Below are 26877 nucleotides of genomic sequence, written 5' to 3'. Positions count from 1 at the left end.
GAAAAGGGAAGCCTCTTGCACTGTTGGTGGGAATGTAAATTTATACAGCCACTATGGAGAACAGTATGGAGGTTCCTTAAAGAACTAAAAATAGAATTACCATGTGACCCAGCAATCCCACTACTGGGCATATACCCTGAGCAAACCATAATTCAAAAAGACACATGCATCCCAACATTCATTGCAGCAGTATTTACAATAGCCAGGTCATGGAAGCAATGTAAATGCCCACTGACAGCCGAATGGATAAAGAAGATGTGGTACATATATACAATGGATTATTACTCAGCCATAAAAATGAATGAAATTGAGTCATTTGTAAAGACATGGATGGATCTAGAGACTGTCATACAGAGTGAAGTAAGTCAGAAAGAGAAAAACAAATATTGTATATTAATGCATATGTGTGGAACGTAGAAAATGGTACAGATGAACCGGTTTGCAGAGCAGAAATTGAGACACTGAAGTAGAGAAAAAAACATATGGACATGAAGGGGGGAAAACGGCAAGGGGTGGGGGTTGTGGTGCGATGAATTGGGAGATTGGGATTGACATGTATACACGGATGTGTATAAAATGGATAACTAATAAGAAAAATAAATTTAAAAAAAAAAGAACAATGTTGGCTGTGGGTTTGCCACATAAGGCCTTTATTATTTTGAGATAAGCTCCATCTATGCCTACTTTCTGGAGAATTTTTATCATAAATGGGTGTTGAATTTTGTCAAAAGCTTTTTCTGCATCTATTGAGATGATCATATGGTTTTTCTCCTTCAGTTTGTTAATATGGTATATCACATTGATTGATTTACGTATATTGAAGAATCCTTGAATTCCTGGGATAAACCCCACTTGATCATATTGTGTGATTCTTTTAATGTGCTGTTGCATTCTGTTTGCTAGTATTTTGTTGAGAATTTTTGCATCTATGTTCATCAGTGATATTGGCCTGTAGTTTTCTTTGTGACATCTTTGTCTTGTTTTGGTATCAGCGTGATGGTGGCCTCGTAGAATGTGAGTGTTCCTCCCTCTGCTATATTTTGGAAGAATTTGAGAAGGATAGGTGTAGCTGTTCTCTCAGTGTTTGATAGAATTCACCTGTGAAGCCATCTGGTCCTGGGCTTTTGTTGGTTGGAAGATTTTTAATCACAGTCTCAATTTCAGTGCTTGCGATTGGTCTGTTCATATTTTCTATTTCTTCCTGGTTCAGTCTCAGAAGGTTGTGCTTTTCTAAGAATTTGTCCATTTCTCCAGGTTGTCCATTTTATTGGCATACAGTTGCTTGTAGTAATCTCTCATGATCCTTTGTATTTCTGCAATGTCAGTTGTTACTTCTCCTTTTCATTTCTAATTCTATTGATTTGAGTCTTCTCCCTTTTTTTCTTGATGAGTCTGGCTAATGGTTTATCAATTTTGTTTATCTTCTCAAAGAACCAGCTTTTAGTTTTATTGATCTTTGCTATTGTTTCCTTCATTTCTTTTTCATTTATTTCTCATCTGATTTTTATGATTTCTTTCCTTCTGCTAACTTTGGGGTATTTTTGTTCTTCTTTCTCTAATTGCTTTAGGTGTAGGGTTAAGTTGTGTATTTGAGATGTTTCTTGTTTCCTGAAGTAGGATTGTATTGCTCTAAACTTCCCTCCTAGAACTGCTTTTGCTGCATCCCATACGTTTTGGGTTGTCGTGTTTTCATTGTCATTTGTTTCTAGGTATTTTTTGATTTCCTTATTGATCTCTTGGTTATTTAGTAGTGTATTGTTTAGCCTCCATGTGTTTGTATTTTTTACAGAATTTTTTCTGTAATTTATATCTAGTCTTATAGCATGGTGGTCAGGTATGATACTTGATATGATTTCAAATTTCTTAAATTTACCAAGGCTTGATTTGTGACCCAAGATATGATCTATCCTGGAGAATGTTCCATGAGCACTTGAGAAGAAAGTGTATTCTGTTGTTTTTGGGTGGAATGTCCTATAAATATCAATTAAGTCCATCTTGTTTATTGTATCTTTTAAAACTTCTGTTTCCTTATTTATTTTCATTTTGGATGATCTGTCCATTGGTGAAAGTGGGGTGTTAAAATCCCCTACTATGATTGTGTTACTGTCAATTTCCCCTTTATGGCTGTTAGCATTTGCCTTATGTATTGAGGTGCTCCTATGTTGGGTGCATAAATATTTACAATCGTTATGTCTTCTTCTTGGATTGATCCCTTGATCATTATGTAGTGTCCTTGTCTGTCTCTTATAATAGTCTTTATTTTAAAGTCTATTTTGTCTGATATGAGAATTGCTACTCCAGCTTTCTTTTGATTTCCATTTGCATGGAATATCTTTATCCATTTGCACACTTTCAGTCTGTATGTGTCTCTAGGTCTGAAGTGGGTCTCTTGTAGACAGCATATATATGGGTTTTGCTTTTGTATCTATTTAGCTAGTCTATGTCTTTTGGTTGGAGCATTTAATCTATTTGCATTTAAGGTAGTTATCGATATATATGTTCCTATTACAATTTTCTTAATTGTTTTGGGTTTGTTATTGTAAGTCTTTTCCTTCTCTTGTGTTTCCTGCCTAGAGAATTTCCTTTAGCATTTGTTGTAGAGGTGGTTTGGTGGTGCTGAATTCTCTTAACTTTTGCTTGTCTGTAAAGCTCGGTTTCTCCTTCGAATCTGAATGAGATCCTTGCTGGGTAGAGTAATCTTGGTTGTAGGTTCTTCCCTTTCATCACTTTAAATATGTCCTGCCACACCTTTTTTGGCTTGCAGAGTTTCTGCTGAAAGATCAGTTATTAACCTTATGGGGATTCCCTTTTTTTTAATTTGTTGTTTTTCCCTTGTTGCTTTTAATATTTTTTCTTTGTATTTAATTTTTGATAGTTTGATTAATATGTCTCTGGTTGTGTTTCTTCTTGGATTTATCCTGTATGGGACTCTCTGCATTTTCTGGGCTTGATTAACTACTTCCTTTCCCATATTAGGGAAGTTTTCAACTATAATCTCTTCAAATATTTTCTCAGTCCCTTTCTTTTTCTCTTTTTCTTCTGGCACCCCTGTAATTCGAATATTGGTGTGTTTAATGTTGTCCCAGAGGCCTCTGAGGCTGTCCTTAATTCTTCTCATTCTTTTTTCTATATTCTGTTCTGCCGTAGTTATTGCCACTATTTTATCTTCCAGGTCACTTATCCGTTCTTCTGCCTCAGTTATTCTGCTATTGATTTCTTCTAGAGAATTTTTAATTTCATTTATTGTGTTGTTCATCATTGTTTGTTTGCTCTTTAGTTCTTCTAGTTCCTTGCTAAATGTTTCTTGCATTTCTCCATTCTGTTTCTAAGATTTTGGATCATCTTCACTATCATTACTTTGAATTCTTTTTCAGGTAGACTGCCTATTTCCTCTTCATTTGTTTGGTCTGGTGGGTTTTTACCTTGTCCCTTCATGTGCTGTGTATTTTTCTGTCTTCTCATTTTGCTTAACTTACTGTGTTTGGAGTCTCCTTTTTGCAGCCTGCAGGTTTGTAGTTCCCATTGTTTTCGGTGTCTACCCCCAGTGGCTAAGGTTGGTTCATTGGGTTATGTAGGCTTCCTGGTGGAGCGACCTGGTGCCTGTGTTCTGGTGGATGAGGCTGGATCTTGTCTTTCTGGTGGGCAGGACTGCATTCAGTGGTGTGTTTTGGGGTGTCTGTGATCTTATTATGATTTTAGGCAGCCTCTCTGCTAATGGGTGGGGTTGTGTTCCTGTCTTGCTAGTTGTTTGGCAAAGGGTGTTTAGCACTGCAGCTTATTGGCTGTTGTGTGGAGCTGGGTCTGAGCATTGAGATGGAGATCTCTTGGAGAGCTTTCACCATTTGATATTACGTGGTGCCTGTAGGTCTCTGGTGGACCCGTGTCCTGAACTCGTCTCTCCCACCTCAGAGGCACAGCCCTGACACCCAGACGGAGCACCATGATCCTGTCAGCTACATGTCTCAGAAGAAAACGGAGAAAAAAAAGAAATACAGTAAAATAAAATACAGTTATTAAAATAAACAAAGAATTATTAAAAATAAAAAAATTAAAATGTAATAAGAAAGAGGCAAGCAACCAAACCAAAAAAAAAAAATCCACCAATGATAACAAGTGCTAAAAACTATACTAAAAAAAAGGGACAGAGAGAACCCTAGGACAAATTGTAAAAGCAAAGCTATACAGACAAAATCACACAAAGAAGCATTCACATACACACTCATAAAAGAAAAAAAGAAAAAAAAATATATATATAAAAATAATAAAGGAAGAGAGCAACCAAATCAATAAACAAATCTACCAATGGTAGTAAACTCTAAATCCTAAACTAAGATAAACATAAAACCAGAAACAAATTAGATGCAGAAAGCAAACCCCAGTTTTGCAGTTGCTCCCAATGCCTCAATATTGTGATAATTCATTGTCTATTCAGGTATTGCAGGGATGCAGGGTACCTCAAGTTGATTTTGGAGATTTAATCCACTGCTCGCGAGGCTGCTGGGAGAGATTTCCCTTTCTCTTCTTTGTTCGCACAGCTCCTGGGGTTCAGCTTTAGATTTGGCCCTGCCTCTGTGTGTAGGTCGCCTGAGGGTGTCTGTTCCCACCCAGACACAACGGGGTTAAAGGAGCAGCTGATTCGAGCGCTCTGGCTCACTCAGGCCGGTGGGGAGGCAGGGGTACGGAATGTGGGGCGAACCTGCGGTGGCAGAGGCTGGCGTGACGTTCCACCAGCCTGAGGTGCACCGTATGTTCTTCTGGGGAAGTTGTCCCTACATCATGGGACCCTGGCAGTGGCGAGCTACACAGACTCCTGGGAGGGGAGGTGTGGACAGTGACCTGTGGTTGCGCACAGGCTTCTTGGTGGCTTTAGCAGCAGCCTCAGAGTCTCATGCCCGTCTCTGGGGTCCGCGCTGATAGCCGCAGCTCCTGCCCGTCTCTGGAGCTCGTTTAGGTGGTGCTCTGAATTCCCTCTCCTCGCGCAACCTAAAACAATGGTCTCTTGCCTCTTAGGCAGTCCCATACTTTTTCCTGGACTCCCTCCCAGGTAGCAGTGACGCACTACCGCCCTTCAGGCTGTGTTCATGCAGCCAACCCCAGTCCTCTCCCTGGGGTCTGACCTCCAAAGCCCAAGCCTTAACTCCCAGCTCCCACCTGTCTCGGCACTTGAGCAGACAAGCCTCTCGGGCTGGTGAGTACTGGTCTGCACTGATCCTCTGCACGGGAATCTCTCTGCTTTGCCCTCCACACCCCTGTTGCTGCACTCTCCTCTGTGGCTCCAAAGCTTCCCCCCTGCCACACCCTGTCTCTGCCAGTGAAGGGGCTTCCTAGTGGGTGGAAACTTGTCCTCCTTTACAGCTCCCTCCGAGAGGTGCAGGTCCAGTCCCTATTCTTTTGTATCTTTTTTCTTTTGCCCTACCCAGGTATGTGGGGAGTTTCTTGCCTTTTGGGAAGTCTGAACGCTTCTGCCAGCGTTCAGTAGGTGTTCTGTAGGAGTTGTTCCACATGTAGATGTATTTCTGATATATTTGTGGGGAGGAAGGTGATCTCCACATCTTATTCCTCTGCCATCTTGAAGGTCTCCTTCCCAGAATTATTTTTAAGAATCACTAATTTTTAACCCTTAGAAAGTGTTTTGGTTTTTAATCTATGTGTGACCATTTTACTTCCAGGGCTCATCTGCCCTGACCCAGTCCATAGGGAGATAACATGACATATAGAATGCCATAGTAATGTTTCAGTTAGTAAGTGGATGATTTTTATCTCCTGTAAAATGGTAATTTTATATTATAATGTTTGAAAATATTTTTTTCTGCATTAACATGTATTAATTACAAATTTCATTATGTTATAAAGGCAGATATGACCCAAAATAGCCACTTACTTTTGCCACTATTGAATACATCTGCTAGTTTATTTCCTTCTTTTTTAAAAAAAAAAAAGTACAAAATATAAAGTGGGAAGTATGCTGGCTTTTGACAAATGTGACTTCTTGAAATAGGTTATATCTGAACACAGAGCATCTTTTTAAAAGGGCAATTTCCTAATTTCATTCTTTTACATGTAGCTGTCCAGTTTTCCCAGCACCACTTATTGAGGAGGCTGTCTTTTCTCCACTGTATACTCTTGCCTCCTTTATCAAAGATAAGGTGACCATATGTGCGTGGGTTTATGTCTGGGCTTTCTATCCTGTTCCATTGATCTATATTTCTGTTTTTGTGCCAGTACCATACTGTCTTGAATACTGTAGCTTTGTAGTAAAGTCTGAAGTCCAGGAGCCTGATTCCTCCAGCTCCGTTTTTCTTTCTCAAGATTACTTTGGCTATTCGGGGTCTTTTGTGTTTCCATACAAATTGTGAAAATTTTTGTTCTAGTTCTGCGAAAAATGCCAGTGGTAGTTTGATAGGGATTGCATTGAATCTGTAGATTGCTTTGGGTAGTAGAGTCATTTTCACAATATTGATTCTTCCAATCCAAAAACATGGTATATCTTTCCATCTATTTGTATCATCTTTAATTTCTTTCATCAGTGTCTTATAATTTTCTGCATACAGGTCTTTTGTCTCCTTAGGTAGGTTTATTCCTAGGTATTTTATTCTTTTTGTTGCAATGGTAAATGGGAGTGTTTTCTTAATTTCACTTTCAGATTTTTCATCATTAGTGTATAGGAATGCAAGAACACTCCCTAACACCATACACAAAAATAAACTCAAAATGGAATAAAGACCTAAATGTAAGGCCAGATACCATCAAAGTCGTAGAAGAAAACACAGGCAGAACACTCTATGACATACATCACAGCAAGATCCTTTTGGACCCACCTCCTAGAGAAATGGAAATAAAAACAAGAATAAACAAATGGGACCTAATGAAACTTAAAAGCTTTTGCACAGCAAAGGGAACCATAAACAAGACGAAAAGACAACCCTCAGAATGGGAGAAAATAGTTGCAAATGAAGCAACTGACAAAGGATTAACCTCCAAAACATACAAGTAACTCATGCAGCTCAATATCAAAAAAACAACCCAATCTAAAAATGGGCAGAAGACCTAAATAGACATTTCTCTAAAGAAGATATACAGATTGCCAACAAACACATGAAATAATGCTGAACATCACCAATCATTAGAGAAATGCAAATCAAAACTACAATGAGGTATTACCTCACACCAGTCAGAATGGCCATCATAAAAAAATCTACAAACAGTAAATGCTGGACAGGGTGTGGAGAAAAGGGAACCCTCCTGCACTGTTGGTGAATGTAAATTGACACAGCCACTATGGAGAACAGTATGGAGTTTCCTTAAAAAAACTAAAAATAGAACTACCATGCGACCCAGCAATCCCACTACTGGGCATATACCCTGAGGAAACCATAATTCAGAAAGAGTCATGTACCAAAATGTTCATTGCAGCTCTATTTACAATAGCCAGGACATGGAAGCAACCGAGGTGTCCATCAACAGATGAATGGATAAAGAAGATGTGGCACATATATACAATGGAATATTACTCAGCCATAAAAAGCAACGAAACTGAGTTATTTGTAGTGAGGTGGATGGACCTAGAGACTCTCATACAGGGAGAAGTAAGTCAGAAAGAGAAAAGCAAATACCGTATGCTAACACATATATATGGAATCTAAAAAAAAAAAGAAAAAAAATGGTCACAAGGACCTAGGGGCAAGGCGAGAATACAGATGCAGAGTTACTAGAGAATGGACTTGAGATACGAGGAGGGGGAAGGGTAAGCTGGGACAAAGTGAGAGAGTGGCATGGACATATACACTACCAAACATAGAATAGATAGCTAGTGGGAAGCAGCTGCATAGCACGGGAGATCAGCTCAGTGCTTTGTGACCACCTAGAGGGGTGGGATATAGAGGGAGGGAGGGAGGGAGATGTAAGAAGGAAGAGATATGGGGACGTATGTATATGTATAACTGATTCACTTTGTTATAAAGCAGAAACTAACACACCATTGTAGAACAGTTATATTCCAATAAAGATGTTAAAAAATAAAAAATAAAATACTAGAAAAAAAGGCCAATTTCCTGATTTGTATATAGTAATATTTAAAAAACAAGATATATTCAATAGCAATTCAGTAACCTATCTCTTCTACCTCTTATTAAATTAGAAGGCTAATACATTTGCTGTTTGACAGAGAGAGGGAGGGATGGAGAGAGAGAGAAGGGAAGAAGAAGCGGAGTCAGAGAGTGTATGCAGGTTCATCCTGTTGTTTGGGGTTAGAAGTTGTAGTAGATTACAAAAATGCCCACAGATTCTTTCCATTTCTGGTTATATGCCCCATTGCAATATGGCCTTGCAGTTCCTCCAACAGAAGGTGACATCTACTCTATCTTGAAACTGGGTTGCCCACATGACTTTATTTGGTCAATTGGACACTGGCAAACATGACTAAGCAGTGGCTTGAAAAGTGCTTGAGCTTTGCTGTATGGAAGCTCTTAGTTTGCCATGTGCTGAAGGATGAGAGGCCCTGTTGAGGAGACCCAAATGCCCCAGCCAGGAATCAGCCAGTATCTGGCCAGCAGCCTGACAACCAACAGTCATGTAACTGAGGTCAGCCACCAGCTCACCTGCCGGGTGATGAAAGGCAAAGAAGAGGAATTCCACATTGAGGAAAGTGTTAATCAGACAGAAATATATACTACAGTTGACACTTGAACAATGTGGGGATTAGGAGCGCCTGGCCCTTGTGCAGTTGAAAATCTGGTTCTGCATCCACGGATTCAACCAGCCACGGATCGTGTTGTACTGTGGTACGTAATTACTGAAAAATTCCACATATAAGTGGACCCACACAGTTCAAGTTTCAAGGGCCAACAGTATTTCTAAACCTGTATAAATTTAATAGTACAACCTCAAAATACATAAAGCGCACATTGACAGAACTAAAAAGAATAATAGGAAAATCCACAATTATGAAAGAATATTTTTAACACACTGATAGGAAAAGTGACCAACAAAAAAAAAAGGAAGAAAATTTTGACACAGCAAACTTGACTTAATTGGCATCTGTAGAACCCTGCTCTCAGCAGCTGTAGACTATATCTTCCCAAATGACATAGAACACTTAGCAAAACTGAGCATGTGCTTGGCCATAAAACAAATCTCAACACATTTTAAGGATTAAAATAGTACAAAGCATGTTCTCTGACCATAGTGGATGTAATTAAGAAATCAGAAATATAAAGTAGAAAATTCCATGGGTCAAAGAATAAACCACAATAGAAGTTAGAAAATATTTTAACTGAATGATATTGAAAACATTACATTTTAAAACTTATCCAAAGAAGCTTAGATAACGTTTCAAGGGAATATTATAGTCTTGCTTTTATATATTAGAAAAGAAGAAAAGCTAAAATTCCATGACCTATGTACCCATCTCAAGAAGTTAGAAAAGAAGCAGCAAATTAAACCTAGGAAAGAGAAGAAAGGAAATAAAGACTAGAGCAGTAAGTAATGGAACAGATTTCAGAGAAAATCAATAAAACCAGAAGTTAGTTCTTTGAAAAGACTAATAAAATTGATAAACCCTTAGCAAAAATTATAATGAACAAAAGAAAAAAGGCATGAATTACCAAAATGAGGACTAAAAAAGAGCTATCTACAAATTCTAAAGACATTAAAAGCATAACAGGAATTTACCCACAGGGAATAAATGATGATGGACTGGTCCTCCTGCCATTAGCAACTTGGATACAATTTATGAAGCCGCTGTGTTTAGACATTGAACTACACATAGCACAGGACTCTGATCCTTGAGTGAAGAAAATCAAACAAGGTGAGCCCCATGATCACCCCCATCTTCTGACTGGAGGAGCTTTCCAGTCTGTGGCATAGAGAGGGGCAACCTGAAAGGAGCATGGACATCCCACCCAGGAGACTGAGGTTAAAGTTTGGGAATTCTAAGGCAGCTGGAATCCATGGGGCAGAGTGTTATCAGGGAGAAGGGAACTACACAAAGAAGACGTTACCAGGTGCCTGGTTCTTGAGTGTGTTTCTGAATGCTGAACTATGCGTGAATAAGGTAAAACTCCACAGGGCAGGGCAAAAAAATACCGGGGTGCTGTAAACTGAACAATTCCCATTGCTCACACAGGACTGGGAGATGTTCAAGTTCTGACCAGCTCAGATAGCCCTTTGGAAAATTCTACCAAATATTTATGGAAAAAATAATACCAGTTCTACACAATGTCTTCTAGAAAATAGGAGAGGAGGGAACACTTCCCAAATCATTTTATGAGGCCATCACTGTCCTAATACCAAAATGAGGCAAAGACCTTATAAGGAAAGAAAACTACAGACCAGTAACCCTCATGAACATAGAGACAAGAATTCTCAATAGATATTATTACGTACATATCAAATTGTAAGGAATTACAAAAAAGCTATTAGAACTAAAGACTGTACAGAAAAACAAGTCAATGTACAAAATTGCATATGTGTATATAAATATATACACATACATAATACATACATATATAATACATGCATGTGCACACACACACCCCAAAGTGGAAAATGAAATTTTTATAAATATCATTTACAAGAGCAACAAACAATATGAAAAACTTGGGAATAAATTTAATAAAAATATGTGAAAAACTTGTACACAGAAGAGTCACTACTGAGAGAAATTAAAGAAGACCTAAATAAATAGATACACTATTTTCTTGGACTGAAAGAAATCAGTATTTTTAAGATGTCAGTCCTTCTCAAATTGATTTATATTTCCAATGCAATTCCAATGAAAATTTCAGCAGTCTCTTCTGTGGAAATTGACAGATTGATTCTACAGTGTATATGAACATGCAAAGTTGTCTAGAACAGCCAAACAATTTTGAAAATTAAGAACAAAAGTGGAGGAGTTAGGATATCTGATTTTGAGACTTTCTATAAAGCTACAGTAGTCAAGACAGCATGGAATTTGTATTAAGATAGAATAAAGAGTAATGGGACAGAGTAGAGCGTTTAGGAATAGACCTACATATATATATATATATATATATGGTCCATTGCTATTTGACAAAGGTGGCAAGATAATTCAATTTGGGAAAGGACGGTTTTTCCAATAAATGGTGCTGGGCCAATTGAATATCCACATGGAGAAAAAACAAATCTTGACCCTTGACTCACTCCATATACGAAATTAACTCAAAATGAACCCAAACATCAGATCTGAAACTATAAAGCTTCTAGAAGAAAACAGGAGAATATCTTCATGTCCTTAGGGTAGCCAAAGGTTTCTTAGGTAGAGTACAAAATGGGTAAAATAAAACAATTGATAAATTGGATTTCATAGAATTTTTAAAATTTTTACTCTTCAAAGGCACTGTTAAGGGCAAGCCACAGACTGTCAAATTATTTACTGTTCATATAACTGACAACAGTCTTATACCCCAAATATATAAGAACTATGTAAATCAATAAGGGACAAACAACCCAATTAAAAATTAGGCAAAACTTTAGACAGTCTACAAAAGAAGATATGTGAATGACCAATAGACACACGGAAAGATGATAGAAATCGTTAGCCATTAAAGATATGCAAATTAAAGCCACAGTGAGCTAACACTACACACCCACTAGACTGGCTAAAATTGAAAAGATTGGCACAACCAAGCTATGGTGAGAATATGAAACTCTCATACATTGCACCTCGGAATGTAAAATTGTACAATCACTTTGAAAAATAGTTTGACAGTTCAGTATAAAGTTAAACATTCACTTACTGTACAACCCAGAAAACCCACTTATAGATATTTACCCAAAAGGAATGAATATATGTTCACACAAAACTTTGTATGCGAATGATCATAGAAGCTTTATTATAATAGCATAATAGCTAAAAACTGGAAATAACCCAAAGCAAATTACATGGGGAATACCCAAGTAATATAACACTACTGAGCAATTAAAAAAACCAAACTACTGATACATGAAACAACATGGATGAGCTCAGTAAACATGCTGGAAGAACAAAGCCAAACATAAAATGGAATATACTGCATGATTGCATTTCCAGAAAATTCTAATACAGACAAAATTAATCTAAAATAACAGAAAGCAGATCAGTGGTTATTTGTGACATAGAGGTGAGGATGAGGGTTGAGAGTGGTTGACTATGAAAGGAAATGAATAAATTATTTGGGATAATAAAAATGTTCCATATCTTGATTGTAGTGGTGGTTAATGTTAGTCTATACATTTGTCACAATTCACTGAAATGTAGTCTTAAGTAGTGTGCATTTCATCAAATGGAAGTTGTCTCAATAAAGCTATTAAAATGACATAAATAGGAAAATGTTATTAACTTTGTGCCAATAATTATGAAAAACAGATTTGAATGGATAAATTTCTATAAAACACTGAAATTGACATAAGAAGAAACAAAATCTGAAAGCATCTTAAGAAACACTCTTAAAGTCTTTTAAGAAATACTTTTAGAGAAATTTAATTCATAATTAAAAGCTTTTCAACAAAGAACTACAGGCCCAGATGCTTAATTGTTCCAAACATTTATGAAAAAAAAAAAACTTTTATACAAATCTTCCAGAGAACAGAATGGGAGAGAATCCTTCCTAATTATTTTATGTGTTCAGCATTACTTTAAAACCAGTATGTCCAAAAACATTACAGAAAAGGAAAGAGTAAATAAAATAGACTGATGGAACAGAATAAAGAGTACAGAGTTACATATATATGACACTTGTCACTTGTTTCATTATAAATGTCCCTTACTGTAGTACTGAGTAACATGAATATATACAGAATATACACATATATATACATGCCATGTGTGTATAGAATCTTTATATAAATATATATTCAACATGTATATGTGGAATCATGGTCCCTAGTTGGGAGCATACATACAAATCAATTCTATGTGGATTAAAAAATTAATAGACTTTATATTTTAGAGCAGCTTTAAGTTTACAGAAAAACTGAACAGATTGTATAGAGTACTTCACACTCCCTCTTCCTTGCTCAGTTTCCCCTAGTTTTAGCATCTTGTATTAGTATGGTAATTTGTTACAATTGATAAATCGTAACTGATACATTATTATTAGCCAAAGTCCATAGTTTACATTAGGGTTCTCTTTGTGCTGTACAGTTCTATGGTTTCAACAAATGCATAATGTCACCTGTCCACCATTACAATATCATACACAATAGTTTCACTGCCGTGAAGTTCCCCTTTGCTTCACCTATTCATGTCTCCCATTCCCCTCCACGAATCCATGGCAACCACTGATCTTTTTATTGTCTGTATAGTTTTGCCTTGTCCAGAATGTCGTATAGTTGAAATGAGTGTGTAACTTTTTAAGACTGGCTACTTTTATTTAGCTATATGCCTTTAAGGTTCTTCCTTGCCTTTTTATGGCTTGATAATTCATTTCTTTTCAGTGCTGAATAACAGTCCACTGCATGGATGTGCCATAGTTTGGTTTATCCATTTATCAATTGAGAGACACCTTGGTTGCTTCCAGTTTTGGGCAATTATGAATAAAGCTGCTATAAACATTTGTGTGGAGATAAGTTTTCAACTCCTTAGGGTAAATACTTAGGAACACATTGGTATTTGTATGATAAGTCTATCTTTTGCTTTGTAAAAAAACTGCCAAAATGTCTTCCAAAATGGCTGTACCATTTTGCATTCCCACCAGTAATGAATGAGAGCTCCTATTTTTCCACATTCAGCATTTGGTGGTGTCAGTGTTTTGGATTTTGGCCATTCAACAGGTGTGTAATGATATCTCACTGTTGTTTTAATTTGCAATTCCTTAGTGATATATGACATTGAACATCTTTTCAAATGCTTACTTGCCATCTATATATCTTCTTTGGTAAGATGTCTGTTCATATCTTTTGTCCATTCTTTCATTGAGTTGTTTCTTATTGTTGAATTTTAAGAGTTTAGTACATTCTACATACAAGTCCTTTATCAAATAAGTGCTTGGAAAATATTTTTTTTTCTAGTTTGTGGCTTATCTTTTCATTCTCTTAACAGTGTCACAGGCAGAAAATTCACAGAGCAGAAAATTCTGATTTTAATGAAGTTCAACTTATCAATTATTTCCTTCATGAATTATGCTTTTGGAGTTGTATCTAAAAACTCATTGTCAAACTCAAGGCCACTTAGATTTTCTCCTTTGTTATCTTCTAGAAGTTTTATAGTTTTGCATTTTACAGTTAGGTCTATGATCCAATTTTAGTTCATTTTTGTGAAAGGTGTAGGGCTGTGTTTTTATTATTACTATTATTTTTTTGCATCTGGATATCCAGGTGTTCCAGCACCATTTGTTGAAAACAGTATCCTTTCTCCATTGGATTGGTTTTGCTCCTGTAATTTTCCTGTCTTGTAATGCCTTTGTCTGGTTTTGGTATTTGGGTAATGATGGCCTAGTAGAATGACTTAGGAAGTGTTCCCTCTGCTTCCTATTTCTGAGAAGAGATAGGAGTGAGTCATTACGATTTCTTCCTTAAATGTTTGGAAGAATTCACCAGTGAAGCCATTTTGGCCAGGTACTTTCTGTTTTGGAAGGTTATCAGTTGTTGACTCAATTTTTAAAATAGGCATGAGACTATTCAGATGATCTATTTCTCCTTGGGTGAGTTTTGGTAGATTGTATTTTTCAAAGCATTAGTCCATTTAATCTAAATTATTAAATGTATAGGCAAAGAGTTGTTCACAGTAGTCACTTATTATCCTTTTGATGGCCATGGGATGAGTAGTGATGTCTTTTCTTTAATTTCTGATATTAGTAATTGGTGTCCTCTTTTTTCTCTTGGTTGTCTTGGCTAAAGTTTTATCAATTTTATTGATTTTTTTCAAAGAAGCTACTTTGAGTTTTGTTGGTTTTCTTTGTTATTTCTGTAGTTTCAGTTTCATTGATTTTTGCACTAATTTTTATTGGTTATTTTCTTCTGCTTGTTTTAGGGTTATGTGGCTCTTCTTTCTATAGTTTCTTAAGGTGGAAATGACTGATTTTAGAACTTTCTTCTTTTCTATTATATGCATTCAATGCTATAAATTTCTCTTTAAACACTGCTTTCACTGCACCCTGCACCTTTTAATAAATGTATTTTCATTTTTGTTTAGTTAAAAATATTTTTAAAATATTCTTGAGAGTTCTTTGGCCAGTATGTTATTTAGAAGTGTGTTGTCTAATCTCCAAATATATGGATTTTTTTTCAGGTATCTTTGTATTACTGATTTCTATTTTAATTCAGTTGTGGCTGAGAGCTTACTTTCTATGATTTCTATTTTTTTAAATTTGTACAGATGTATTTGATGGCCCAGAATGTGGTCTATCTTGGTGAATGTTCCACTTGAGCTTAAGAAGAATGTTTTTTGTTATTGGATGAAGTATTTTACAGCATTTCGGGGTTCTAGCATTTCCTTTTGTTTTTTTCTTAGAGTTTCCATCTCTTGGCTTACATTACCTATAAGTTTTTGCTTGTTGTCCACTTTTCCTGTGAGAGCTCTTAGCATACTAATCATAGTTATTTTAAATTCCTGGCCTGATAATTCTAAAATCATGTCCTATCTGAGTCTGGTTGTGAAACTTGCTTTGTCTCTTCAGACAAATACAGACAAAATGTATTGGGAAATAGGAACTGATATAAATAGGCCTTTTAAGTGTGAGATTTTGTTTATCTGGCTAGAAGTTAGGCTGTGTTTACTGTTTGCTGTAGCTGTAGGTATCAGAAGCTTCAAGTTCTTCTAGTATCTTTGTTTTTGCACCTCTGATGTATTTGGGTTTTCCTAGAAACTTCTTAAATTGTCTGTATTTTGCAGCTCTCTCAGTTGTAATCCTGTTATCATCCTGGAGCTCCATTGATAGGTGGTAATATATTGGGAAGGGAAAGTGTTCTATTATCTTATGATTAGATATCTTTTTGATTTTTTTTAATGGGTGAGAGTCCCTGGGCTGTAACTTTCAGAAGAATTTCTTAAGCTTTTCTCCCCCTCCCCTTTTGTGACTGAAAGACTATCAGAGGCTGGCATTGGTTAATTGTCCTTCCCCCAGGTCAGATAAGGCTTTTATAAAGTAGTTTCCCTTGAGAGATGGCCTTCGTTACAAAGAATAGAAAGAAGAATAGAATGCCGTAGGCATATTGTAAAAGGGGTAATTTTTCCCTGTGTATATTTCAAAATGATTACTTTTCCTGCTCTCCTTGCTAGAAGCAGGAGGAGATTTTTCTCAGATCCTCACCATAACAACCTGATCGGTCTCTTGGAGGTGAAATTCATGAAAGTGTAGGGTCTCTCTAAATCTGGGCCCCCTAGCATATTTTTTTCATTTATTTAATTAATTTATTTATTTGGTTGCGCTGGGTCTTAGTTGCGGCAGGTGTGCTCCTTAGTTGCAGCTCACCTGCTCCTTAGTTGCGGCATGTGTGCTCCTTAGTTGTAGCTCACACGTTCCTTAGTTGTGGCATGCATGTGAGATCTAGTTCCCTGACCAGGGATCGAACCCAGGCCCCCTGCATTGGGAGCTCGGAGTCTTACCCACTGAGCCACCAGGGAAGTCCTACCCCTGGCTTCTTTTTTTTTTTTTTTTTGCTGTACGTGGGCCTCTTACTGCTGCGGCCTCTCCCGTTGCGGAGCACAGGCTCCGGATGCGCAGGCTCAGCGGCCATGGCTCACGGGCCCAGCCTCTCCGCGGCACGTGGGATCCCCCTGGACCGGGGCACGAACCCGTGTCCCCTGCACCGGCAGGTGGACCCTCAACCACTGCACCACCAGGGAAGCGCCCCCCTGGCATTTTTAACTTTCAAAGTTAGTTCACACTGAGTCTCCAGCAATTCATAAATTATACTTTAAGTGTTCCTGTGGGTGCTGGATCCAGAGAGTAGCTTCTGCTCCTGGCAAGGGGTGATTCCCTATGTTTGCCTGACTTCAGTATTCGATGTAGTGGTTTGCTGTGGGACCACAATTTTCTGATGGATCTAAGAAGAGTTATTGATTTTCAGTTTGTTCAGATTTCTTCTTCTGGTGAGGAAGTAGTGACTTCAAAGCTAACATGTTGGAGTCAAAAACCATACATATTCTACATGGATTTTAGACCTAAATATGAAACGTAAAATAATAGAACTTCTATAATAGTCACATGCAAATATATCTAATAACTTGTGGTTGACAAATATTCTTAAACAGTTTGAAAAAAAAGCACTAACTAGAAAGAAAAAGATGGATAAATTGGACTTCATTAAAATTAAAAACTTCTTTCCATAAATATGCATCATTAAGATAGTGGAAATACAACCACAGATTAGGAAAAGATATTGCAGTACAAATAAGGATTAATATCCAGTATGCTTAAAGAAATCCTACATCAAAGACTTGTATTCAGAATGTGAGAAGAACTCTTACAAATCACAAGGAAAAAGACAATTCAGTTTAAAAAAACATCCTAAAGTCTTGACCAGTCATATCCCAAAGAGGACATCCAGATAGCAATTTAGCCTGTGAAAACACTAGTCATTTGGGAATCACATATTAAAAACACAATAAGCTAACTCTGTGTACCCATCAGAATTGCGAATTTAGAAATAAAAACTAAAGCCTGCAGTGTTGACAGTGATGTTGAGCAATGGAAACTCTCATATGCTACTATTAGGAGTTTATTTGTACAACCACCTTGGAACATTGTTTTGCAAACTCTACTAAAGCTAACATATGCAATCTTTGACCCAGTAAATCCACTTCTAGCTATACCCCCAACATAAATGCATCTACATGCGCACCAAAGATACAGACAAGAATGTTCAAAAAAAAAAAAAAAAAAGAATGTTCATAGCAGGATTATTTGTAATAGCTGATAACAGAAAGACCTATATTCCAATAAAAGTATAATGGATAAATACATTTTGTTATATTTGTACATGGAATACTCTTATGAAAATGAACAAACTACTGCTATAATATTAAGTGAAAGAAGATAGGAAAGAAAGAAAACACACTGGATAATTCCATGTATTTAAACTGAAATGTGTGCACAAATAATAATGTTAGAATAGTGATTACCAGAGGTAATGAGAAGGAGAGGACAAAAGAATTGTTTCTAGTGAGTGAATAACCTATTCCTTGATCTGGGTAGTAGTTAAACAAATGTATTCACTTTGTAAAAATTTACCAAGATGTTAACTTATGATTTGTATGTGTGTCATACTTCAATATGAAATTTACTTAAAAAACAGGTTATATAATAATGTGTAAAGTGTTCTCCAAAAGTATACGCACAAGCACAGACACACTGGAAAGATACATACCAAAATGTTAACAATAAGTATTGATGCACGGTAGGATTTTCATTTTTGTGGGCTTTTTTGTTGGTGGTGGTGCATTTGACAAATTTACTTCAATGAACCAAATTCCTTTTGTGATCAGAAAATATTATTAAATATTACTCAAAATAAAGATTGCTGTAGAAACTGTGTGCAGGATGGGTTGGGGAGTGGTAAGACTGGAGGGTCAGGAGGCGTTAGCAATAGCCAAGTGACAGGTGAAGTGGGCTTGAACTGAGGTAGGGTGGTGAACAAGAGTTCAAGAGGAACAGCAGCAGTTCGAACTGTAAGGAGGTTCAGTTTGAAACATGTTGGGATTGGGTTCGCTTTGGCACATCCAGATAGAGATACCTTGTAAACGGTTCAAGTTGTTACTTAAAATGTCCAATCGTTTATCATTTGATAGTTTACTCAATCTAACTGAATAAAGTGAGTCAGCAAATGAAATAATTTTACCTGTAACACCTTCCTTCACTTCCTGGCCCTATGTATTTACAAACAAGTTTTTTTTTATATCATATAAATGAGAATCAAGTGCCTTAATGAGCTCTCTACTGGTGCTTTATCCCCGTTAAGGTTAATTTTCATGGCATAAATTACCCCTCAGAAAAAAGGCACACATTCTTGCAAGAACTATAGAACTATAGAAGATGAAGATTAATTGGCTGATAGCTATAAGTGCATCATCATTAAAGAGTCTGGAGTTCAAAAACAAAAGAATTGTACAGTTGGAACTAAGAGGTGATTATATGACCAAGAAGTATTTTCCCTCCTTATCTATCTGTACACCCAATGTGAATCAAGAAAAAAGATATTGAGATAGAAGAAAGAGGCCTTAACAACAATTCTGAGATTACACAGTAAAAACTTCTCTTTATCAAGAGAAATAAACTTCTCTTTATTTAGTAAGATGATGATATATGAACTCCTTTAGATGTATAAGTAGCTGGTTGCTACCCCAATTCCCAAGGAGTTCGAGTGGCTCTTTAACACACACATTATTAGTCTTTAAATCACAATCATTTGCAGCATAAGAGGCAATCTGAATATACCATTGTCTTTAGATGACACAGGAATAAAGAATGTATTAATAATAGAAGTACAAATATCAACCCATTGCACAGTTGAGTCTGCTAAATCTTATTGCTAGATTTGCTTGATTGAAAATCTCTTCCTCTCTTTCTCAGTGTCCCACACAATTTCACAAAATAATCCCTAGACTTGCATGACCAGGATGATGGCTGTATCAGTTAGAGCTTGGTTGTTAAGTTTGAATGTATGACCAAATTGATGAAAGCATTTTGTATTCCTAGATAGTCAATCCATAACAGATCACCTTGTACTTTTTTTTTAGGATGTTATCACTGTCCCTGCTTTAGGCAAAAATGCTAATAAAGTTTTTATGTTGTGAGTTGAGTTTTTTAAGTTTTTATGTTGTGAGTTAAGTTTTTATGTTGTGAGTTAATCAGTAATGGAGTTTGGACTGGTACTGGGACCATCTAGGTGTTGATTCAAGACCATGTCAATTCTCTAAGAGAAATGTTTTTAAGCTTTCCAAAATTTCAATAAAGTAGAAATGATGGCAGGCTTTTTCTTTTTGAAGAAAATTTTGACAGCCTTTACATAAATAGTTGTTTAAGAATTTTAAAATGAAACAAGGTTAAAACGTAGAGCAAGAGTGCATGTCCACAATTTGTTGTACAAATTGAGAGAAATACAAATTAAAAATAAGCATAAGTGGGGAGAAGTTAAAGGGGATACTAAAGAATATGTCACTAACCCCACATCTTTCCTGCTCTCCTACTCAGCTTGCAGTTTTCAACTTCTTTTTCCCTTTTTTCCTATGGAATCCAGCCTCAACGGTGGTTGGTGGAAGAAGCAATTTTGATACCCAGTAAAGAAAGAAAGGAAGAATAAACAAAGAAATTAAGTAATTAAGAAAGAAACGAGGAAGGAAGGAAATGGGGGAGAGGGGGAGGGAAGGAGAAAAGGAAAGAAGGAAGGGAGGGAAGATAGGAAGGAAAATCTGGACACAGAATATAACAGAAGTGGACTAACTTCCAGAGTTCAAGGTCACATGGGCTGAAAATATATTTGGGCCCTGATTTTAGAGGAATTCTGTCCATACCTTGAGAGGATTTTGACTAAAAACTATAAAGGTTAACATTCTATTGTGACTGTTTAATGATATAAAAGAGTTTTAGCAATGTATTCAAGGTCAAAAAATGTTTTGTTTTGTTTTTTAAATAAGGATATGAATCCTTTGTCAAGCTCATTAACGGAAAATATCTTTATTGTTTGTCAGTGAATTTCCAATCAATTTCTGTCTAATGCAAAAACAATCCCAGGAGCTAAGATTAAGTATTGTTTAAATCATGGAACCAAACCTTATAGTCAGACATGGCCTCAATAATGCAAATGTGTTTGTGAATAGCTGGGAAGACAAATTCATTTACAACAATAGGCAGTGTCAGGAGAAGATTAAAATATATATGCACCACATAGATGAAACAATTGTAATCAGGACAGTGAAATTACCACAATTGGAGAATTTCACTGAAGAGCTGAATTTCATGTATAACACAATCAAATTTTCTGCCTCATTCAGTCTCACCAGTGCTCATTTCCTGGATATTCTGATTAATTTAAACTATGGTTAATTGAACACTGAAATATTCGGGAAACTATAGACAGGAGCAATTTACTATGGACAATTTCCACCTGTACGCTTAAGACTCAGAGACCGTATAGATAGAATGAGACAGGCGAGATGAATTGTGTTTTTACTAAATGTCTGTCATGGAAGTAGAGATTTTATTTGCGAAGATGTAAAGGAAGGGACTAACAAAAAGAGGCACTAAGGTTAAAGCATTTGTTTGAAAAGAGGAATGTAAGTAGTTATGGATGAATTTCAATGTTCATTGGTAGAAAAGATTTCAAACAATTTTCAAGTCGCCATCCTGAACTAGGCTTTCATTCGTGTGTTATTTTCTTATAAAGAGAATTTGCCTGTTCAAGTGCACTTTAAAAAACAGTCATTCTTTTCATCATGTTAAATTAGAACATTTTCCAGTAAAAGGTTTCAAATTAGAAGTATTTTTATACAACAACTATCCATACTTAGACATTTGTAGATTTATTGGTTCTCAGTTTTCAGATCGAGACAGATAATTAAAAAACACTGGTGGGCTTCCCTGGTGCCACAGTGGTTGAGAGTCTGCCTGCCGATGCAGGGGACACGGGTTCGTGCCCCGGTCCGGGATGGGTTCGTGCCCCGGTCCGGGAAGATCCCACATGCCGCGGAGCGGCTGGGCCCGTGAGCCATGGCCGCTGAGCCTGCGCGTCCGGAGCCTGCGCTCCGCAACGGGAGAGGCCACAACAGTGAGAGGCCCGCGTACCAAAAAAGACACTGGTGACTACAATTTATTTCCCCACTGTACTCCCTGTCCCCACCCCTTTAACTAAATTGCTCAGTAGTTCTGCTTTGCTGCCAGAGACATCAGACAGTATTTTCACAACATAAATAACTGGAAGGATGATATTCCCATCATGTTGGTATTTAATGTTGATGAAGTTAGTGGCACAGGACAAGTTATTTCTTCAAGTAACATCATATCTTCCTTTGACCAAAATGTGGAAGCCAGTCCCAGGCAGCTCACTCTTGTCATTGAATCACAACCCTTAAAGATCTATAATTAAAGCTGTCTTAGTTGAATTCACACAATTCTGAGACTACATAATGTTTACCAACCCTTTACTGCTATTATTGTTTTAATGGTGATGTAACTAATATAAACATTGATCAGTAACATCAGTGTGTTATAGCATGCTCACATATGTTATGCTTTCATCTTTGTGACCATAAGCCAGTGGCATGTTTTTCTGATTGGAGTCAATCATCCTTAGACGCTCCAGAGCTTCTGAGGTGTTGAGACAGGATTTGTGGGGACAGTCTGAGGTCTGCCAGTAGTTATCAGGGAGATCATCAGGAAGATAAGAAATAGGACACTAAACAGTGATAAGTCTTGCTGTTTAATAATTCTTCTACAAAAGCATGAAAATATCGAATGTTAGAGCTAGAAGTAACCTTGGTCTATCCAGGCTAATATGTTTATTTTACAGCCAAGGAGCCAAAATTGTTCACTGACTGCTCCACGATCACACAGCCAGGGAGGGAATGGTCTCTAGGATACCAAGTCAAAAGCAGCGTGGCTGAAAGAGGGAGTGAGAAGTAGATGGGACAGTTCGCAAGACTTTATTAAGACTGTGATGAAAGGGCATTAGAGGAAGCAGTGAAAAAGCGACAAGGTGTGGCACTCAGAGGAGGTAGTCAGAGCGTGGGCCTTTTTTCTGTCCATGCCTCTGCCCCGCCACGTCGTGCCTGGCTGTCCCTCCCCAGTATTAGCACCAGGCTACACCTTCGTCCCAAGTCCTGCCGTCTTTCTAGCTCTAGGACCTCTCTGGTGACTTAAAGGCTGTGTGTGTGTGTGTGTGTGTGTGTGTGTGTGTGATTACTTACATTTTGACCATTGCCCTCATTCACTTACCTCCAGTGTAAGGGCAACAGATTGAGAGTTAAAAAAAAAAAAAAGAAATCCTGTAATATGTGACAACTTGGATGAACCTAGAGGACATGATGTTAAGTGAAATAAGGCAGGCACAGAAGGACAAATACTGCATGATTCCCCTTTTATGAGGTATCTAAAATAGTCAAACTCATAGAAGCAGAGTAGAATGGTGGTTTCTAGAAACTTGGGAGAGGGGAAAATGGGAAACTGCTAATCAATAGGTATAAAGTTCGTCATGCAAGATGAATAAATTCTAGAGTTCTGTGTAACATGCGCTCATAGTTTACAACACTGTAATTTACACTTAAAAGTCTGTGTAAGAGGGTAGGTCTCATGTTAAGTGTTCTTACCGCAATAAAATTTAAAGCAAATAAACAAACAAATAAATAAATTCCTTGCTTCTAATCTCAAAAGAAAGCATTCAAATTTAAGGATGGGTCAGAAAGAATGTTACCACCATTATTTAAATAAAAGTTATCAGTAAAACATTTTAGGTATTTTACTGATTACCTTTCCATTAACTCAACCGTGGTTTGAGCTGAGGGGGTTAATGAAACATTTAGACAAGTGTTCCCTGATCTATTTATTTCCTCCTTTGGTTTTTTTGTAGGAACTGATGGAGTCTTTCAATAGCTGCTGCAGGAAGATAATGAAACTCTTGAATTGTGGCAGTAGGAAAACCCATGGGAGGAAGTTTCACATTTGGTGAGGCAAATACAATTTTGTAGGACTTTCTGCTTTTGAAAACTCTTAAAAATTTGCTTAGTGGTTTTATGACTCACGGAGCATATCAAATATTGAAAAGTTCCCAGTGAACAGGATGAGAAATTCTCTTTCAAAGGCGGTCAGAGGCCCTCTAAAAACTTGCTATTCTAAACCTACAACAAAATCAAAATTGCTCAAAAGAACAGCTATCCCAAAATGTTTGTTTCTCTGTCAGTCAGCCAAGATGAACGGTAGGTTCAAAAGGTCTTAGTGTTATTGCTTTGTCCATCCATTCTATTTATCCATCCCATCTATGCATTCATCCAGCCACTGTCTATTGTCTGCATGATTTAATGCTTGATGGGATACTAGAGTATTGTAGTCACTGCATGATCACAAATTTCCTTTGACTTAAGATGGCACAAGTCCTTGATGCCTTTTCAGTAAAATATGCTACAGAGAATATAATGACTAAACATAGTCCTGCCAAAGCACAGCAAAATATGTATGAGTTATTAAGTCTCAACTGTGTCTGAATTTTCAGTGCTATATGTTAGAAGTTGTTTTTGTTTCAATGCCAGTAACTACATTAATTGTTGTTAAAAGTTTAAATATTCCCGACAAAGCAGAAGTACCCTTCCCAAGCCTGAGTGTTTGATGCCTGTTCTTCCAGATGGAAATATATACCTTTTCATAGTTTTTATGTCAATAGACTCATCATATGTGTATTGTGCTGTATCCAGCTTTTTGCACTTAATACATCCATGAGATATTTCCTTGATCATTGCAGTCATTCCCCAAATCTCTCTGTGGTTACTAGGGAATGTACTTTTATCTTTGGTTTAATAGTCATATTCATGTGTTAGGCAGAGAGACTATTTAATATTCATCTTGTTTTAATAGTGAATATTGTGAGGCAATCGTGGACGGACTGCCAGTTTTCTGGTGGTTTTCTAAGTTTCTGCCCCTTTACTGAAGAGTGGAAGAGTTAACCTAGACAAAAATGTCAACCTTGTTGTCTGCTCCGGAAGGTTAAAATGGCAATTCTCCTGATAGAGTTGTCATGGGGGAACACCCCCGTCTGAACTTTATAATGACTGACAAATAGGGTTAGGACAGACAATTCAGACCCTCTCGTGGAATGACTTTCAGGGCTGATTAGCTCTGTGGCTGAGAGGGTTAACCTCACGTATGTCAGAGCAAGTGCCTCAGTAAAAGAGACCGTTCGGAACTCAGCAGTGCTGAGTGCAGTTATTTCAATACTTTTCCTCCTCTTTTCAGGATGATTAATCCTATTACTATTTCACCGATATATTTTATATTGAAATCTTAATAATTTTCTAATACATTTCCAAGAATGAAAAACTAGCTGACCCATATCCTTCTGTTTTGTTAGTTCTCTTGCCTGCTTTGCACTCTGGTAAAAAGATGTTGATGCATAACGTCTCTAGATGGCCTGATTAATTATGCCATTATAAATGGCATATTATAACTGGGCCTCTGGAACCACAGGGAGATGAATTCCTTTTCATTCACAAAGAACACTGAAGCAATTTTAACTCTTGCATCAAATGCTCGGAGTTGGTTACTTCGCCAGTTGTGTTCAGTCCTGGGTAGAATGTGGTCTCATTATGCAACTTCAACACCAAATCCTGGCTTCTCAGTGTTAGCCAAAGCTGCCTTCTTCCTCAGAGACCTAAGTCCCCTCCCACAGCCCAGGGGAGTGTAAACAAATCCCTCTCTCTCAGGGTTACATGAAAAGCCAAGTCATCATCTGACACAATAAAATAAGCTGGTGAAGGAAAGAACCAATCAAACCTCTTTGATTCTGAGACTTAGGGAAAGCACTTAGGAAACCTCATAGTCTGCCCATCAGAGGGAAAAAAAGGCCCCAATTAAATGGGAAGAGTACTCATTTTAAGCACTCTAAAATGTTAAGATTTAAAAAATGTAGTGCTTAACGTTCTGTAGAGCTACAACAAAGAATACACTAACCTTAGTATTTACATGCCAAGCTTCTGCCTAGCCATTTCATAAAGTACCTTAAAACATGTCATGCTTTCTCACAAACAGACACCCCCTCCTGCCCTGCTGATGGCCCGCACATTCCCAGGCATGTGAATTGTATAAGTTTGAAGTTTCATTGAGGCTGGGAGCATGAAGGTAAAGGTCATGCCAGTAATATTGTGGCACGATGCTCCGAACTATTACTTCTGAAAGGCTTGTTTTCCATCAGGATATTTTCTCTGTACGGCTTTGGTGTAATAGACCACTTTTGGTCAGGCCAGTTTCATCTATGTTGTTTATGTTCTGGAAAGTGGGACTAATCCCCTGTTGGTCCCTTTTCTAATATTTTTACCCATACAACATGATGCCCCCTCTTCTTTAATAAACCATCATGCCCTAACTTTCCTTCCGTTGAAACCTATTATTGGTAGTTTAATAAGCTATTCATTCTGATATTTCACTATATTAATTTTTTCTACCTTTTACGTGGCTGCAGAAATTCTTTGCTATTATCCTCATCATACGCTAGAGTTAGAACCCTCCCCAAACTTTGTAAATAGAATAACAACAGCACTGTCCACCGGAATGAAATGTTAGCAGAAACCCAGAGATTTTTTTTAAAAAAGAAGGAGGAAGGTTTTAAGAATTGTTTAGGATAGCAGTAAGAAAAAAGTACAATTACCATAACCATATTAGAATTATAAAACTTTAGAGGTAAAACAGGGACCTGAGAGATCATCTGTTATAGTTGACCCCTTGTTTTACACATTAATAGACAGAGGCACAGAGAAATAAGAGGTCTGTCCCAAATCCCATACCTGGATGAGTAGTAGAGGGACTGAACCTGTGGTTTGATTTAGTCAGATATCCTCCAATTTTACATGTTGAATTTGGGATGCAGCATTTTAAAACTCAGCTGGGGGCCAAACACAGTGTTTTAAATTTTTTTTGTTTTGAATTTTTAAATCTGTGGGTAATGTGTCCCAAATATATGCTTGTAATATAAATTTAGAAAAGCACCCAAAGGTCTATTTATGCTGATTGCACAAATGGCATACTTTAAAAAACATTTTTGAATATGTATTACCATTATTAATGGTGTCTTAGGTCTATAATAAGAACTGCTGTGCGTGTGTGTGTGTGTGTGTGTGTATGTAAATACACAAATTCTTTTGTGAGAAACGGTGGAGCAAATGGATTTAGATACAATCAGAATCTCCCAAATTCTTTTGTCTATTTCTGGCATTTGCTTTGACCGGAATAGCTTTTTGAAGTT

The 26877-nt window shown here is 37.1% G+C and overlaps 1 long non-coding RNA gene across 1 annotated transcript in view; it reads left to right on the top strand.

Annotated features, from left to right (window-relative positions):
* The window catches only part of LOC141277981 (uncharacterized), a 300462-nt gene that overhangs the window by 105754 nt on the left and 167831 nt on the right, over positions 1-26877 (top strand). Inside the window, exon 2 of the long non-coding RNA XR_012329998.1 lies at positions 23500-23594. This is a non-coding gene — a long non-coding RNA (uncharacterized lncRNA). The remainder of the gene's footprint in view (positions 1-23499; positions 23595-26877) is intronic.

Source organism: Tursiops truncatus, chromosome 2, assembly GCF_011762595.2.
Source record: "Tursiops truncatus isolate mTurTru1 chromosome 2, mTurTru1.mat.Y, whole genome shotgun sequence".
In the NCBI taxonomy this organism is placed as follows: domain Eukaryota; kingdom Metazoa; phylum Chordata; class Mammalia; order Artiodactyla; family Delphinidae; genus Tursiops; species Tursiops truncatus.
Note: the sequence above shows the minus strand (reverse complement) of the source record. Positions and strands in the feature narration are given on the sequence as shown.